This window comes from Nerophis lumbriciformis, linkage group LG01, assembly GCF_033978685.3.
Source record: "Nerophis lumbriciformis linkage group LG01, RoL_Nlum_v2.1, whole genome shotgun sequence".
Taxonomy (NCBI): domain Eukaryota; kingdom Metazoa; phylum Chordata; class Actinopteri; order Syngnathiformes; family Syngnathidae; genus Nerophis; species Nerophis lumbriciformis.
Window position 1 is genome coordinate 28,438,179 of NC_084548.2, and position 16,822 is coordinate 28,455,000.

Genomic DNA, 16,822 nt, shown 5'->3' on the forward strand with positions numbered 1-16,822 from the left:
TTATTTGTTTGAAACTGCAGGACCCCAGTACGGTGGCTGCATTGATGTTGCTATGGTAACTGCTATGCGATACATGCTATACACCCATGTAACTGTAAGAATGTTAGATGCCAAATCAATGTTATAAAAACCGAAGACAATTCAAACCACCAGCACTTAAATGTATGAACATTTAAAGGGGAACATTATCACAATTTCAGAAGTGTTAAAACCATTAAAAATCAGTTCCCAGTGGCTTATTATATTTTTTGAAGTTTTTTTCTAAATTTTACCCATCACGCAATATCCCTAAAAAAGCTTCAAAGTGCCTGATTTTAACCACCCGTCCATTTTCCTGTGACGTCACATAGTGAAGCCAACACAAACAAACATGGCGGAAAGAACAGCAAGCTATAGCGACATTAGCTCGGATTCAGACTCGGATTACAGCGGTTTAAGCGATTCAACAGATTACGAATGTATTGAAACGGATGGTTGTAGTGTGGAGACAGGAAGCGAAAACGAAATTGAAGAAGAAACTGAAGCTATTGAGCCATATCGGTTTGAACCGTATGCAAGCGAAACCGACGAAAACGACACGACAGCCAGCGACACGGGAGAAAGCGAGGACGAATTCGGCGATCGCCTTCTAACCAACGATTGGTATGTGTTTATTTGGCATTAAAGGAAACTAACAACTATGAACTAGGTTTACAGCATATGAAATACATTTGGCAACAACATGCACTTTGAGATTGGAGACAGCCCAATTTTCATCAATTAATATATTCTGTAGACATACCCTCATCCGCGCTCTTTTCCTGAAAGCTGATCTGTCCAGTTTTGGAGTTGATGTCAGCAGGCCAGAGAAGCTAGGGTCGATAGGGGGTTTAGCTCGCTCATCTGCGGGAACAAACTGCCGCCATTGCTTGTCGTGCTACCGAGGTCCTTTTTTCCCTGAATTGCTCACACACTCCGGCAGATTCAATGGTGGTCTGGCGGCAGATTTCTTTGACTTTATCGTTGGAAATGCATCTGCTTTGAGTGTCGCAGGATATCCACACATTCTTGCCATCTCTGTCGTAGCATAGCTTTCGTCGGTAAAGTGTGCGGAACAAACGTCCAATTTCTTGCCACTTTCGCATCTTTGGGCCACTGGTGCAACTTGAATCCGTCCCTGTTCGTGTTGTTACACTCTCCGACAACACACCGACGAGGCATGATGTTTCCAAGGTCCGGAAAACAGTCGAAAAAACGGAAAATAACAGAGCTGATTTGACTCGGTGTTTGAGAAAATGGCGGATTGCTTCCCGATGTGACGCCACGTTGTGACGTCATCGCTCCGAGAGCGAATATTAGAAGGGCGTTTAATTCGCCAAAATTCACCCATTTAGAGTTCGGAAATCGGTTAAAAAAATATATGGTCTTTTTTCTGCAACATCAAGGTATATATTGACGCTTACATAAGTCTGGTGATAATGTTCCCCTTTAAGTGTTATTTCAGACCATTCTATTGATAGCAACTGGTTTGGTTTGTCTTGGAAGACCTTTCGCCTCTCATCCGAGTAGGCTTCATAGACTTAAATTGGCCAGATCTAGTCGAGCCGCTGGTGCCAAAACCCCATGGAAAAGAGAGCTCTGAGCTCTTTTAAGGGAACAGCACCAAGTCGTTGGTACAGATATGTGAATGACACATGGGTGAAAATCAGAAACCAAGAAGTGCAATTCTTCAACGAGCACATTAACTCAGTGGACAAAAACATCAAGTTCACACGTGAGGATGTCGAAGACAGTAAGTTGCCTTTTTTGGACTATTATGTCCACATTGGAGAAAATAGGGGTCTCCATGCCGGGGTTTACAGAAAACCCACACATATTGACCAATAGGCGGGAAAACTCTTCAGGCCAAGACTCGGCTATCTACCTGCACCTCAGAGAGAAACAGCACTCCTTCGAGAACAAAACATGTACAGATTCTGGACAGGTAGGACGGATGGTACGAAAGAAGTGTGAGGGAAGCCATCTATGTCAAGGTTGAAAAAACATCCCTGAACAGAGGAGGTGGTCTGCGACACCACCTGTCTCTAACATACAAAAACTGTCCTTTAACCATTTCTAACAGACTCTGCAATTTAGCCTCCAACAAATAACAGGATTAGAAGCACAAGGTGACCAGAATGCCATGTGTGCCATTTATTTACAACTGAATGGAACATTTACGCGTGGGGGGGTTCCGACTATTTTGGACTGGTAGTAGTCGATCCACAGCGATCGTTCTGCCACACAATACCTCAATGCCATCAAGGGGAAATTATACTTCAACGACTATCGTTGGCTTTGACAGTAGTATTGCTCGTTTGCATCAAAACAGTTGTTTTTCTCACTACGATAGGGCGAAACCATCCTTGCCCAGGCACACCTTCCTGTTTTTTGGAGTATAAACATTTGGGGTTTTGGCATCAGCCGCTAAATTAGATCTGACCAATCTAAGTCCATGAGCACAAACTGATGAAGCCTACTCTGATGAGAGGCGAAACGTCTTCTAAAACAAACCCATCCATCCATTTTCTACCGCTTATTCCCTTTGGGGTCGCGGGGGGCGCTGGAGCCTATCTCAGCTACAATCGGGCGGAAGGCGACCCAAACAGTCCAATTGCGATCGATTGAATGCCCTGAGATGACAATGACAATGAATAAGAGACAGTTAGAGAGTTACATTCTCCTGTTACCATGCTGTCCTGTAGGCACTCGCCTTTTCTTTTTGCTCCTCTGCAGTTGGACGTGCCACTGACAGTGGAGCAATTGGCCACTAATCAGCTGTACTGACTATTTAAGACGAGTAGCGGCAGTTGGTAGACACTGGTATCCACTTTCAGAATACTCATATCAGATGCTTCAGGATCTTGTCCAGCTTGTCATAACTAAGCGGACCGGTGTCTACCTATATTCTGGTTTGCCCAACTGCTTTTTCTTCTCCTGTCAAGTTTTGCCTTTTGCTGCATTTTTGTTATTTTTCTTATTACGTGGTGTGCAAACTCCCACAGCTACCATTGCCTTCAGTTTTTCCCCTTTTTTGCTTACCTCAAGAATAAAGAGGTTGCAAAACTATAATTTGGCTGTTGTCCCTGCATTTTTTTATCCGTCCATCCATCCATCCATCCTCTTCCGCTTATCCGAGGTTGGGTTGCGGGGGCAGCAGCCTAAGCAGATAAGCCCAGACTCCCCTCTCCCCATCCATTTTGTCCAGCTCCTCCCGGGGGATTCCGAGGCGTTCCAAGGCTAGTCGGGAGACATAATCTCCCCAATGTGTCTCGGGTCTTCCCCGAAGCCCCCTACTGGTCGGACGTGCCCTAAATACCTCCCCAGGGAGGCGTCCAAACCACCTCATGTGTCTATCTGGCTCCTCTCGATGTGGAGGAGCAGCGGCTTTACTCTTGGCTCGTCTCAAATGACAGAGCTAAGGGAGTATTTAAGTGGTATTTAAGTCTGGACTCTGGCTGGGCCACTCAAGGATATTGACAGAGTTGTCCTGAAGGCATTCCTTTGATATCTTGGCAGTGTGCTTAGGTTCGTTGTCCTATTGAAAGATGAAATGTTGCCGCAGTCTAAGTTCAAGAGCACTCTGTAGCAGATTTTTGAAGGTTTGTCTCTGTACATTTCTGCATTCATATTTCCCTCTATCTTGACTGGTCTCCCAGTCTCTGCCATTGAAAGACATTCCCGCAGCGTGATGCTGCCACGACCATGCTTCACCTGAGGGACGGCCTCGGTGCCTGGTTTGCGCCAAACATGATGCCTGGCATCCACGCCTAAGAGCTTAACCTTTGTTTCATCAGACCGGAACATTTTGCTTCTCATGTTCTGAGAGTCTTTCAGGTGCATTTTGGCAAACCTTTAACAAAGGAATGGCTTCCGTCTAGCCACTCTACCTTACAGGCCTGATTGGTGGGTTGTTGTAGAGATGGTTGTCTTTCTGGAAGGTTCTCCTCTCTCCACAGAGGAATGCTGTAGCTCTAACAGAGTGACCATCGGGTTATTGGTCACATCTCTGACTATGCTCAGTTTAGATAGCAGTCCAGCTCTAGAAAGAGTCCTGGTTGTTCCAAACCTTTTCGTTTATCAATGATGGAGGCCAATGTGCTCACTGAGACCGTCAAAACAGCAGATATTTTTCTGTACTCATCCCCAAATTTGTGCCTCGAGACACACCTGTCTCAAAGGTCTGCAGACAATGCGTTAATTGTCCATAACATACGCCTGCCCATACCATAACCCCACACTCACCAGGGGACACTTAATTGACAACGATGACATCAGCAAACCACTCTCCCACATGACGCCCCGCACACTGTCTGCCAACTGCCCTGAACAAAGAAAATCGGGATTCATCCGTGAAGAGAACACCTCTCCAACATGCCTATCAAATGTGAGCATTTGCCCACTCAAGTCGGTTATGACGACAAATTGCATTCAGGTTGATATCTTGGCTGTGTGCTTAGGTTCGTTGTTCTACTGAAAGATGAACTGTCGCCCCAGTCTAAGTTCAAGAGCACTCTGTAGCAGGTTTTTGAAGGTTTGTCTCTGTACATTTCTGCATTCATATTTCCCTCTATCTTGACTGGTCTCCCAGTCTCTGCAGATGAAAAACATCCCAACAGCATGATGCTGCCACAACCATGCTTCACTCGAGGGATGGCCTCAGTGCCTGGTTTGCTCCAAACATGACGCCTGGCATCCACGCCTAAGAGCTTAATCTTTGTTTCATCAGACCAGAAAATTTTGCTTCTCATGTTCTGAGAGTCTTTCAGGTGCATTTTGGCAAACCTTTTAAAAAGGAGTGGCTTCCGTCCAGCCACTCTACCATACAGGCCTGATTGGCGAATTGTTGCAGAGAAGGTTGTCTTTCTGGAAGGTTCTCCTCTCCCCACAGAGGAATGCTGTAGCTCTACCAGAGTAACCATCGGGTTATTGGTCACCTCCCTGACTATGCTCAGTTTAGATGGCTGTCCAACTCTAGAAAGAGTCCTGGTGGTTCCAAACCTTTCCGTTTATCAATGACGGAGGCTAATGTGCTCACTGAGACCGTCAAAACAGCAGATATTTTTCTGTACTCATCCCCACATTTGTGCCTCGAGACACACCTGTCTCAGAGGTCTGCAGACAATTCCTGCCACTTCTTTTTTGGTTTGTGCAGTGCCATGTCAAGCGTTAGACCTTACATATAGAGAGGTGTGTGTCTTTCCAAATCTTGTCCAACCGACTGAATTTTCTACTGGTGGACTCCAATTAAGCTGCAGGAACATCTCAAGAATGATCAGTTGGAACCGGATGCACCTGATCTTATACGTTTGAGCTTCATGGCAGAGGCTGTGAATACTTACTGTATGTATATTGAACAAAAATATAAACGCAACAGTTTTGTTTTTGCTTCCATTTTTCATGAGTTGAACTCAAATAACTAAAACATTTCCAATATACACAAAATACCTTTTCCTCTCCAATATTGTTTACAAATCTGTCTAAATCTGTGTTAGTGAGCACTTCTTTGCCAAGATAATTCATCCCACCTCACAGGTGTGGCATATCAAGATGCTGATTAAACAGCATGATTATTGCACAGGGGTGCCTTAGGCTGCCCCCAATAAAAGGCCACTCTTATTGGGAGTCTGGGGATGGGTCGGAAAAGCAGTCAGTATCTGGTGTGACCACCAATTGCCTCACACAGTGCAACACATCCCCTTCGCATAGAGTTGATCAGGTTGTTGATTGTGGCCTGTGGAATGTTGGTCCACTCCTCTTCAATGGCTGTGTGAAGTTGCTGGATATTGGTAAGAACTGGAACATGCTGTCATATATGCCGATCTGGAGTGTCCCAAACATGATCAATGAGTGAAATTTCCGGTGAGTATGCTGGCCATGCAAGAACTGGGATGTTTTCAGCTTCCAGGAATTGTGTACAGATCTTTGCAATATGGGGCCGTGTATTGTCATGCTGCAACATGAGGTGATGGTCTGGCGTGAATGGCAGAGCAATGGGCCTCACAATGTCGTCACAGTATCTCTGTACATTCAAAATGCCTTCAATATAATGCACTTGCGTTCATTGTCCATAACACATGCCTGCTCATACCATTACCCCACATCCACCAGGGGACACTCAATTCACAACGATGACATCAGCAAATAACTCTCCCACATGACGCCACACACATTGTCTGCCAACTTCCCTGAACAAAGAAAATCGGGATTCATCTGTGAAGAGAACACCTCTCCGACGTGCCTGACGCCATTAAATGTGAGCATTTGCACACTCAAGTCGGTTACGACGACGAACTGCAGTCAGGTTGAGTCCCCGATGAGGACGACGGGCATTCAGATGAGCTTTCCTGAGACGGTTTCTCACAGTTTGTGCAGAAATTCTTTGGTTATGCAAACCAATTGTTGCAGCAGCTGTCCCAATGGCTGGTCTCAGACGATCATGGAGGTGCACTTGCTGGATGTGGAGGTCCTGGGCTGGTGTGGTTACATGTTGTCTGCAGTTGGGAGGCTGGTTGGATGTACTGCTGGATTTTCTGTCTAGGAACGTTCTAATTCATCTAGGACATTGTAATCTCAGGGCATCAATCAATCGCAACTGGACTGTTTGGTTTGTCTTCGAAGACGTTTCAACTCTCATCCGAGTAGGCTTCATCAATTCATGCTCATAAACTTAGATTGGTCAGATCTAGTCTTAGACTTAGATTGGTCAGATCTAGTATAGCGTCTGATGCTAATACCTCAGTAGGCTTCATCAGTTCATGCTCATAAACTTAGATTGCTTAGATCTAGTCTTAATTTTAGATTGGTCAGATCTAGTCTAGCAGCTGGTGCCAAAATCCCAAATATTTATACTCCATAAAGGAGGGTTTGCCTGGGCAAGGATAGTTTAGCCCTAGTGAGATAAACAACAGTTGTGATGCAAATGAGCAATCCTACTGTCAAAGCCAACAACACTCTTTGAAGTGTAATTTCCCCTCGTAAGCATTGAGGTATTGTGTGGCAGGACGATCGCTGTGGATCGACTACTACCAGTCCAAAAGTGTCATCATTTCCCACAGTAGCGTTTCATTCAGTTGTAAACAAATGGCACAAATGGCATTCTGGTCACCTTCTCTGACCAAAATGTTTCTAACTCCTGTTAAGCCCCCCTAAAATATTCTCAAGCCCCCCTAAATAATTTGGTGTTAAGAAAAAAAAAAAAAAATTTTTTTTTTTTTTTTTTTTTTTTACAAATACATGCCGACATATTTATTATAAAGTGGCCCGAATATGAGTTTAAATAAATAATCATATAACCTGTCATTATTCACTCAGTTTCCCCTCACTTCATAGCGTAAGCCCCTTTAGTGCGTCAGTATCCAATCCATTCCACTTGTTCATATAGAAAATGCCGACATCACTCAAAATCCAGTCCGCATTTTCTCTGCGACCTTGCTTGCAGTCCTGCAGGTGTACGAAGCACATTAGCACACAGCACTGCAGAACAAGAACGTGAACGGATGCAAAATGGACATAAGAAACTTTTTCAAGAAAGTAAGTATTCATCACTGCTTGTATTAAAATGTATTAGCTCCACTTTCATACTTGCCAACCCTCCCGGATTTTCCAGGAGACTCCGAAATTCACCGCCTCTCCCGAAAACCTCCCAGGACAAATTTTCTCCCGAAAATCTCCCGTAATTCAGGCGGACCTGAGTCCAGCCTGTTTTCACGTCCGCTTTCCCACAATATAAAGAGCGTGCCTGCCCAATGACGTTATAACTATAGAATGATCGAGGGCGAGTTATTGGTTTCTTATGTGGGTTTATCGTTAGGCAGTTTCATTAACGTCCTCGCAGCGCGGCAACAACACACAACTACAGCGTCATGTTTTCGTCTACCGAAAAGCAGTTTGTCTGCCGTAAACAGCAATGTTGTGACACTCTTAAACAGGACCATACTGCCATCTACTGTACATGCATATGTGACAATAACATCTAGGGCTTTTAGAGAGTGCAGTGCACAACTGCGCACACAACAAGGAGACGAAGCAGAATGCATCATCAGAGAGGGTGTTCAGCATGGTTAGAAAAATAGTGACAGAGAATAGAACAAGGATGGACAATTCAATCCTTAACTCAACAATGAGTAGATGAGTGTTATGTGTGTGTATATGTGTAAATAAATGAACACTGAAATTCAAGTATCTCTCTTATTTATATATATATATATATATATATATATATATATATATATATATATATATATATATATATATATATATATATATATATAGCTAGAATTAACTGAAAGTCAAGTATTTCTTATATGTATATATATGAAATACTTGACTTGGTGAATTCTAGCTGTAAATATACTCCTCCCCTCTTAACCAGAGATGGCAGCAGGCTTGGTACAAGGAAACATGGTTTTAATGTTCAAAAATAAGAAAAGGAAAACACGAACCAGAAACCAGGAAGCAGGAACAGGAGTCAGGATCCAGGGAATAGCTACACTGCTATCGACACGACAGGTCGGAACGACAATGATCCAGCACTGACTGGAGGGGAAGGCATGTTTAAATAGCAGCTGGCTGATTGACACCAGGTGTGGCCAGGTGCCAATCAGCCACAGCTGAGGGGAAGCAGCACTCGGAGAAAATCAGGAATAGAAGACAAAATATAAAGCGCTGACAGAAAACTAAGACAAACGCAGAGGAAAAACTAAAACACAGTCAAACTGTCAGGGACAAGCCTGACAGTAGCCCCCCTTCCTATAACGGATACCAGACGTTCTAGAACCCCCCCCCAAAAAAAAGTCCAAAGTCACGGGAGGGTGGAGGGAGGACAAGGAGGTGGGCCACCAGGCCAAGTGTCCCCGCAACCAGCGGGGAAGAGTTAGGTGGCAACGGCGAGTTGAACGCCGCCGCAATTGGCAAGGCGGCTCGTCCGCCGGCGTGGGAGAACCCACCGGAGACGATGGTGGCGCCCTCTGCTGGCCCACCGGGGACGATGGTGGTGGCGCCCTCTGCTGGCCCACCGGGGACGATGGTGGTGGTGCCCTCTGCTGGCCCACCGGGGACGATGGTGGTGGCGCCCTCTGCTGGCCCACCGGGAACGAGGGTGGTGGTGGTGCCCTCTGCTGGCCCACCGGGGACGAGGGTGGTGGTGGCGCCCTCTGCTGGCCCACCGGGGACGAGGGTGGTGGTGGCGCCCTCTGCTGGCTCACCGGGGACGAGGGTGGTGGTGGCGCCCTCTGCTGCTGGCCCACCGGAGACGAGGGTGGTGGTGGTGGCGCCCTCTGCTGCTGGCCCACCGGAGACGAGGATGGTGGTGGCGCCCTCTGCTGCTGGCCCACCGGAGACGAGGATGGTGGTGGCGCCCTCTGCTGCTGGCCCACCGGAGACGAGGATGGTGGTGGCGCCCTCTGCTGCTGGCCCACCGGAGACGAGGATGGTGGTGGCGCCCTCTGCTGCTGGCCCACCGGAGACGAGGATGGTGGTGGCGCCCTCTGCTGCTGGCCCACCGGAGACAAGGATGATGGTGGCGCCCTCTGCTGGCCCACCGTAGACAAGGATGATGGTGGCGCCCTCTGCTGCTGGCCCACTGGAGACGAGGATGGTGGCGCCCTCTGCTGCTGGCCCACCGGAGACGAGGACAATGGCGCCCTCTGCTGCTGGCCCACCGGAGACGAGGATGGTGGTGGCGCCCTCTGCTGCTGGCCCACCGGAGACGAGGATGGTGGTGGCGCCCTCTGCTGCTGGCCCACCGGAGACGAGGATGGTGGTGGCGCCCTCTGCTGCTGGCCCACCGGAGACGAGGATGGTGGTGGCGCCCTCTGCTGCTGGCCCACCGGAGACGAGGATGGTGGTGGCGCCCTCTGCTGCTGGCCCACCGGAGACGAGGATGGTGGCGCCCTCTGCTGCTGGCCCACCGGAGACGAGGATGGTGGCGCCCTCTGCTGCTGGCCCACCGGAGTGCATGGTGGCGTCTGTTGCAGACCCACTGGGGTGAGGAGTAGCTGTGCCTCCCCAGCTGCACAGCCACTCCTAGCCCCCCCCCTCAAGGGACGGATCCCAGACGTCCCCAGACAGGCCCACAGACGAAAGGGATGGGTGGGAGAGGGCTTGAAATGCGGCCGAACTCCTCTTCAATTTAGCCATTAATTCTAATGCTTTGTTAAGCCTCTCCGCCATGGAAATCTCCGCGGGGTTCGTGTTAACAGGCTGGATCATTATGTCAAGGTGTGTTGTTGACGAACCCCAAGATGCAGAGATGGCAGCAGGCTTGGTACAAGGAAACATGGTTTTAATGTTCAAAAATAAGAAAAGGAAAACACGAACCAGAAACCAGGAAGCAGGAACAGGAGTCAGGATCCAGGGAATAGCTACACTGCTATCGACACGACAGGTCGGAACGACAATGATCCAGCACTGACTGGAGGGGAAGGCAGGTTTAAATAGCAGCTGACTGATTGACACCAGGTGTGGCCAGGTGCCAATCAGCCACAGCTGAGGGGAAGCAGCACTCGGAGAAAATCAGGAATAGAAGACAAAATAAAAAGCGCTGACAGAAAACTAAGACAAACGCAGAGGAAAAACTAAAACACAGTCAAACTGTCAGGGACAAGCCTGACAGACGGACTCTAAGTCTTTCTTATTTACAGTATATATAAACGTTTCTCATTTCTATTCAGACTTCCATATATATTTAATTTCCTTAACGACTTGCCATAATATATATATATAAATATATTATATATAAGCCAAATTATCCCGATCCAAATATTACTTTAATTCAAGTAATTAAGTAATATTTCCAGGGCTTGAATTTACAACCATTTTAGTCACATATGTGCCCAAAATGTAATCTGTGCAACTTCAAAATATTTGGGAACAAACAATTATTGTATTGTGAGTGAAAGTCGTGGCATTAGCCTCTATGTTGTGAAGGAATAACATAGAGGCTAATGTCATGACTTTCATTGTGTTTCAGTGTATCTTAAAGGATCATACAAGTAATTGTTTCTTGTTGATGCTGTAAACAAAATGTCACTGTGCAAACCCATGTTTGTTGTTGTACTGAACACAGATTGAAAATAAACCGACTGAAATAATAATAATAACAATGAATAATTTCTAAGTCTTTGTTAGCCGTTTGTGAGGTTTTGTGCTCGTTCGCTCACATCCTGTGCATCTCCTGGGGGCTAAGCCCCCCCCTGTCCTTAAAAGCTAGTGACGCCCCTGCCGCGAGCGTTCCACTTTCCATCCATCCATCCATTTTCTACCGCTTATTCCCTTCGGGGTTGCGGGGGGCGCTGGAGCCTATCTCAGCTACAATCGGGCGGAAGGCGGGGTACACCCTGGACAAGTCGCCACCTCATCGCAGGGCCAACACAGATAGACAGACAACATTCACACTCACATTCACACACTAGGGCCAATTTAGTGTTGCTAATCAACCTATCCCCAGGTGCATGTCTTTGGAGGTGGGAGGAAGCCGGAGTACCCGGAGGGAACCCACGCAGTCACGGGGAGAACATGCAAACTCCACACAGAAAGATCCCGAGCCCGGGATTGAACCCAGGACTACTCAGGACCTTCGTATTGTGAGGCACATGCACTAACCCCTCTGTCACCGTGCTGCACACTTTTATTCATGAATTTTTCAAATCTATTGTTAAACAATGTTTCAATAATTTTAGAAAATTGTGGAAATGAGCAAACAGGTCTGTAGTTTGTAAACTGGTGCTGGTCTTTAGTTTCATAAGTGGGTACAACTTTTAATTTTGTTTGGGAAATTGAAATGATAGGTTACCGATTCCAATAAAGTTTCTGAAATCGCTGCAATAACCTTTTTTATTGTGTCCATATAAATTCCGTTTACAATCAGTTGAGGTGTTTGATTCATTCACAATTTTGAATATTTGTTTATCTCAGATGACCGTGACATTACAGATAAACAAGGAACAACATCGAGTTGGGATGTCTGTCTATGATATCAATTAAGTCCTCAACTGACATGGGGCCTGGAATCCTTTGGTCCAATATTTACAAAATAGTTATTAAAGCTTTCAACTCCTTCATTGTATATGTTTTCGTCTGAGAAGTATTGAGGGTAATCCTTCTTAGTACCATTTTTAATATTGCGATTTAGGTTGCCACATGTTGCTGCCACGGCTTGTCACACCACCCCGTGCCTTATTTTGACTTTCTTGGTAATTTTCTGGGTTTAGTTTTAGATCCTGTCTTATTTTGTGGTTTTTTACTTTCTGTTTTCGCCTTTCCTGCAGCAACATTACTCCTGCCTTTGAGCACTTGTCCCCTCAGCTGTTTTCTGTTCGTAATTAGCACTATATAAGTTGAGATTGCGACACCATTTTGGTTGTCAAGACATTATTCACTGGCCACTATAGACGGTTCTTTCCATGTTGAGCTCAAGTACGCACGTACTTTGTAGACGTCGTCTGCTCCACATTCTTTGTAAGTGTTTTTGTTGCATTCAAGCATTTTGTTGTCTTTCCTTTATAGTCTGTCCAGTAGGAGCACTTCCCTGTTGGTCTCGTTTTTTGTTTGTTTGTTTGAACATTAAATACCCGTTTTTACTGCACGCTGCCTCCACGTTCGCCTGCAATCACTACAACCTTCGCCGTCTCACACGACACACCGCTTGACATGTTCCTGTCTATTAAATGACTGTAATATTCTTTCCCAAAGGTTCGTAGGATACTGGTTAGCTTGATCTTGTATGTTTTACTTACTTCCTGCCTCTGTAGATATTTATGTTATAAATGTTCTATATAATGTATTTTTCTTGTTACAAGCATTTTTCAACCCCTTTGACATCCATAGTTGATTGTTCTTCTTTTGCTTCTTACTAAGTTGTTTCCATGGACAATGTTTGTCAGAAAGCATCAACAATACCATTTGCATAATCTACACCCTTTTCACTGTATACATTGTCTCAACTTTGTTCTCTCAGATAATTTTTATAAGCATTCATATTTTCTTCTGTGCATAGTCTTGGAAGTGTCTTTTTTTCACTCTTGTAGTTTTCATCATAGTTTGTAAAAACAAATGCTAGATGATCACTGAAGTTGGTTATTTGTAGACCATCTGTAGTATTATTATCAAAATCATTAGTAAAAATGTTATCCATAAGCGAGGCACAACATCCTGTAATTCTACACAGTCTTGTAATTGTATGATATAAACTCAGGCTGTACATTGTATCTATAAAGATATCAATGGTATTTTGCTTATTAGAGTTCAAGAGGTCAATGTTAAAGTCACAACATCAGAATATTACTTTTTGACTGGTTTCAGTAAACGTTGTCTTAATCCAGTCCTCAAACATTTACATTTTTGACTTGGGTGTTATATATCTACATACAGCTGATCAATACATGTTTGCTTATTTAATGGCACATTTCAATACTTATACATTTTTAATATATATTATCAATAGCAAATGACATGTTTTTTACCACTTTGTAGTTCAGGTTCTTTATCACATACACAGCTACTCCACCTCCGTTCTTGTTGGTTCTGTTGATATAATTGATTTCATATCCTTGCAGATCAAAATCTTTGTTTTTAGCATTGATTCATGTTTCTGAGATATCAATCACTCTGAAGCGTTTGTTAAATTGTTCCAAAAAATGTGTTATGTTGTTGCAACTTGTGTGCAAGCTTCTACTGTTTAAATGAATTATTGACACTTTGTTGTTGGATTTAATGTTGCTATTATATTGTTCATCTGTAAAATGTAAATAATTATTCCTGATATGGGAGGAAACATCGTATTTAGATCCATATCATTCTTCACTATTGGTGGAGGAAGAATGCCACATTTAATGCAATAGTCGTGTCAAACATCATCAGTGAGGACACAGTGGGGTTGCTTGATTAGGTCTGGCAGCTGGCAGTGGGGGCCTTCCTTTCTTGAGGGTATGCCAATGCACGAACTCATCCCACCCTCTTACACCCACCATCATGGACCCAAAAGACAAATAAATCTAACGTCCCTTTTGTTTGGAAAGAATAAGAATGTGAATTCAATTGTAGATTAATGACAGTGAATGGCATTGAATTAGTAGGATTGCAGTAAATCCTGAACAAGTGTTTTGTTGCTTTTGGAAGGAAACAGCTAAAAAAAAATATCCATTCGTACATGTTTATGTACAAGTAGTGATTGTCCTCATTAGGGTCACAGGTGAGCTGGAGCCTACCCCAGATGACTTTTATTGAAAGGTGGAGTACACTCTGTCAGCAGCCAGGACACACATGATCGGTACCCATGACATACGTCTGTATCGTTCCTATAATGAGCTCATATTGAGATATGTACTGTATATGTATATGATGTTTCAGGAGGAAATGTATGTCAATATTCCTGCTTGCTGATAATTCTGAAAAAAATATCCACATCTTAGCTGTGTGTTATTACAGCTGAAAAAGCAAACTATTACAATAAATACTGTGGAACCTCACTCTACGAACGTAACTGAACCGAAATGTTCATATAGTGAAATAGAGTTCCCCATAACAATCAATATAAACATGAATAACTGGTGCTAGCTAGCCTCGACTTATATATATATATATATATATATATATATATATATATATATATATATATATATATATATATATATATATATATTAGAGATGCGCGGAGAGGCAATTATTTCATCCGCAACCGCATCAGAAAGTCGTCAACCATCCGCCATCCACCCGTTTCTAACATTTAATCAACACCGCACCCGCCCACACCCGCCCGTTGTTATATATCTAATATAGACGATGCAAGGCATTAGTGAGGTTATAAAGCTTTTGCCTGTTAAAGAAAGGAGACGGATCCAATGTAGCACAGACATTCAATGCGTGCCACGCTGTCACGGCCCAGACGCACACCAGTGCACAATCATATGGGAGCCGCGTTGAGCGCACCTCCAAGCGCGTGGAGGTGCGATGTCCCTCGCACCCGCGGCGGCTCCACCCGGGCTCGCGCCCGAGGATTCAGCGCGCACCGCGGCGGCCATCCTACTCGTCGCGGCCTAGCCCTCGCGGCTCTCGCTGCCGGCGACGGCCGGGTATGGGCCCGACGCTCCAGCGCCATCCATTTTCAGGGCTAGTTGATTCGGCAGGTGGGTTGTTACACACTCCTTAGCGGGTTCCGACTTCCATGGCCACCGTCCTGCTGTCTATATCAACCAGGGTGAGCCCCACCCCTTTCGTGAGCGCACTGCGCGCGGAGTGACCCCTGTTACGAGCCCCCGGCCACGGGGGTGGCGGGCAGGTAAGCTGCTTACCTGCTGCGCGTGACGCCGGCCGCGGCGAAGGCAGACGAGGCGGGGTGTCGGTGCGGTGGGCGCGGTGGGCGCAGTGGTGACCCTGGACGTGCGTCGGGCCCTTCTCGCGGATCACCTCAGCTACGGCTCCCGGTGGGGCCCTCTCGGGGAAAGGGGCCTCGGTCCCGGACCCCGGCGAGGCGTCCCTTCTCCGCTCCGTAAAAGTGTCCATCTCTTTTTTTTTTCTTCTTCTGTTGTGGCATATGCTGCAGGTGCCTGCTCGTTTTTCGTATGTGGGTAACAACATTTAACTATGTATATATATTTCCCAATTGGTTTAACTGCCACCCGCCTGAATCTATTTAAAATCTTTTTTTTATTTATTTCAACCGCCCGACCCGACCCGCGGATAAAATCTAATTTTTTTTTATTTCAACCGCCCGATACGCGGATAATCCGCGGACTCCGCGGACTCCGCGGTTGTGTCCGCAAACCGCACATCTCTAATATATATATATATATATATATATATATATATATATATATATATATATATATATATATACAGTATGTGTATATGTATATATATATATATATATATATATATATATATATATATATACAGTATGTGTATATGTGTATATATATATATATATATATATATATATATATACAGTATGTGTATATGTGTGTGTATATATATATATATATATATATATATATATATATATATATGGGTATATGTATGTACATATATATATATGTGTATATATATATATATATATATATATATATATATATATATATATATATATATATATATATCAGTGACATGCAGTCACTAACCCCATGGAAAGAAATTTTTTTTAAAAAGAAATAAAATGTATTCCATTGTTATAAGTATCCAGTGATTATACGATAAAGTTATTTTCCATTTAACTTCACCAGTTTTAGATTATTTTTATTCAAAATCGCTGTATTTTCACATTTGCCGTTCAAATGCTGAGAAGAGACTTGCGGTGAGTCACCAGCCAGTTGAGCCTCACCATGGATTGCGCAATGACTCGGCTAACTGCTGGCCTGCTGTGCAGTGAGACCGTATTGCTATAGGAATTATATTATACATTTCCATAGTTTAGTTAGCTGAGGTATATAATGTACAGTGTATTTTGTCAACAACTGTCTGTGTGTAACGTATTTCTTGTGCTGACCAATCATAAAACGGCTGCGAAGACGCACTGGCTTAGGCTCGCAGTAATCCCGCCTCATGGTGGTAGAGGGCGCTAGTGATCCCAGCGATCATTTTTGCGACTACTCGGCTGCAGAATAAGTGACAACAAGCAGCAACAGTTAGCAGCGATCGTTTATTTTTTCCTCTCGCCTGGACTTTTAACATGGATGATTACATATCTTAAATAAAACAGTTTTCTAAACTGGACTTTCAATCGAAGCAGGAGGTAATAATTAAAGGAAGATCTCCATCGAGACAGAGATACTTTTAAAACTGAAGAAAGATAAGGAAGACTTCTATAGAC